The sequence below is a fragment of the Calonectris borealis genome, chromosome 5 (assembly GCF_964195595.1).
Source record: "Calonectris borealis chromosome 5, bCalBor7.hap1.2, whole genome shotgun sequence".
In the NCBI taxonomy this organism is placed as follows: domain Eukaryota; kingdom Metazoa; phylum Chordata; class Aves; order Procellariiformes; family Procellariidae; genus Calonectris; species Calonectris borealis.
The window spans coordinates 44,331,943-44,334,836 of NC_134316.1; positions in this window are offsets into that span (position 1 = coordinate 44,331,943).

Sequence of the window (2,894 nt, forward strand, 5' to 3'; positions counted from 1 at the left end):
CTTAGTAACCAGCAAGATTTTAGGAATCGCAAGTAACCATGAAATTTCTCGTCCAGGATTGGCAATGGGGCTGATCTAGAACGGAAGTTGCCAGAGCCTTAGCCGCAGGGGGTACGTTCAGATACCACCAGTCCCAACGAGCGATTGTTACAAACGATCCAACAAAGCCAAGACACAATTTTAAAACATTTTTGCATATATAAGCATTAAAATTTGGAGCCTAATTTGTTCGGCAAGTTTGAAACGCAAAAGGCAGTTTTTGAAGATGCAAATTAGGGTGTTTCAAAGAGGTGCTGGAGGTGAAAGGGCACGTCTGGTTTACAGGGAGGGCAACGTGTACGGTGCGCTGATTAACTGAATGAGGGTGCGGTCAAGGTTCATGCTGTTGCTGAGTTCTCTTGTCTCCAGCGATGTCCTCGTGGGCTTGAGGAAGTAACACTTCAATGCTTGAAGTGGCTCGTACATGACAAAAACCTTTTGAAAATAGCAACCTGTGCCTTAGAAGATGAAGAGCCAGGATGACAGCGAGCTCAGTCCAGCTTTCTCTACCCAGAGTGTAATAATGTAAATTAAACCTGGAGAGGTCAGGTTTGAGGCTCCTTTTCTGTGCTGGCCAGAACATCTGTTCTCCCTGTCAAAGGAATGATGGTGACCTGGCTAAGGATGGAAACGGGCTAACCCTGGGTCTCTAGCAGAGAGGGAGTGCCTGCTCCACGGGCTGGTGGCTGGGGAAACTCCCTTTCCCCGTGTCTCTTCTGTCTGCACAAAGAAGGAGCTGGAGCGGCTTCAGGTAGGGCTGGCTGAAAGGTTTGGAAGTATGGCTATGAAGGGGTGGGAGCAGTGAGAAGGACGGCTGATAGAGAGCAGAGGCTAGTCTGGTATCACGACTGCATCTAGGGGGAGATCAGGTGGTTCAGCTGGGGGAGAGAAGCAGGAAAACCTCTCTCAGCACACGACCTTTCCTCAGGTTCAATTTAAGGCTGAGAACAGTTGCTCTGAAGTGAAACTGATGGTCAATTGGACAATTTGAAAGAGCCAAAAAAGACAGCAGATGCCTTGTGAGCAGAGACGCTGGCTAGGACAGAAGTGCAGTCTCTGTTTTGCAGGACATGTATGTGCACATCTCTCTGGGAGCTCTCTCCCAGAGGCCATGGGCTCTACCATGGATATGAGGAGATAGATGTGACTGGCAGTAGCGCAGTCAGAAAGACCAAAGTGGGTCTTCTGCCAGGCCAGCCTGAGCCAGGGCTGGGATGAAGGGCCTGATGGCCACGCTGGAGGGGAGCTCTTGGTGCTTGGCTTCCCAGAACGAGATGAGGCATGCTGGTGGTGATCTGGCTGCAGGAGGAGGAGGAGGAAGAGGAGGCAGCCTTACCTTCTGCCCCAGATCGGAGGCCAAACCACAGCCATGCTGCAGAGGAATCATGTTTCGGTAGCTGGGGTTTATGCTTTAAGATGCAGCTCTGTCGAAGCTCCCCCGGTCCCTGAATGGATGCTGGTGAGTCTCTTGGGTCCTGCGCGTAAGACCGTTCAGTCTGTGCATCCAAACTGCGAAGGGGACACCTACCCCCCCTTGGGAGGCTGCCCCGGAGGTACCTGTGCGTGGTGACCCTGTGGCTGTGTGCTTGTTTCCACGCTGGCCCAGGAGTAACATCTCTTTCGAGTTTGTCTGGCGGGAGATCAAGACTCCCGAGTGAGAGCAGGGCTGTATGCCTTGGAGGGCTCTGCTTGCTCTTCTCTGGAGGAGCAGCTGACGTCCTGGGTTTTGGCCAAGAACTAATACCATTGCCTCAATGACAGTCTGCTCCGTGGTTTCAGAAATGCTGATGGCACCTGCTGTATCTTTAAAGTTTGAATTGCTAAAGCAGTGCCACCCATCCCATCCAGGCCTGTCACGGGCAGTAACCGGGAGCACGGTGGGCAGGCAGGGAATACAAAAAGTTCTCCTGTTCAGGTACAGAAGTGGCCTTGGGACCTAAAAATACTGATGTTGTGCACTTCTGTGCACAGCACAACCTGCACGGTTTTATGAAAGCGCCTGCAAAGTGTGGGGAGGAGAGGCAGGGGAGAGAAACCTGCTGCTCGGGCTGGTGGGGAAGGGTAGTAGCAAAGAGCATTCACCCAAGATAATACGCTCACTGGGACACAGCTGAAAGCAAGAGTGGGTCTGCCTGTTCTGAGGAGAGACCTGCAACCTCGAGATGCATTTTTTTCCCGTCTTGTGCCTGTGGAACATGTGTATAAGCTGTTTTTTTAATTCCCCTTGCTGTGCTTGTAGCCCTGGCAAGCTTCAATATGGACAGGGTTTGTGCTGGGGCTGCCAGACCTGTTGCCAGCCAGGCGCTGCAAACCTGCGCTGGGGGGAAAAGCGCAGCCTGATTTTAGCTGCTGCTCCTGCTGCCTCCAGCCATGCCCCCTTGCAGGTGGCCCTGTGCGTCCAGCCCCTCGCCCTGGGCTGCTGCCTGCCCGCTCTGCCAGCCGGCCCCGTTCCTAGGGCTGCTCCCCCGGGCCTGGGGGAGACCCCGGCCACCCCCCGCCGGGGCCTCTGGGGCTGCTGCCGCCACCTGCGGCACATCTGCCCGGGGGGGCACAGCTGGGGGGGGGGCGATCCAGCTGCCGGCACATCTGCCCCGCCGGGGCCGGCGTTTCCCAGGGCCCGGGCGGTGCGGCTGGGGTCGGGGTGCGGGGTGTCGCCTCCAGCTGCGGCCGCATCTGTCCGGCAGCTGCCGCCGGGGGCCGCGGGAAGGAGCCCCCGGGCTGCGCCCCCCGCTCCCCGCCCCGGCGGCAGGTATGTCCCTCCCCGCCGGCACCGCCAGCATCCCCCTCCCTCCATCCCTCCTTCCCTGCCTCCCTCCCTCCCGCCCGCCCTCCGCCTGCATGGAGAGAGCCACAGA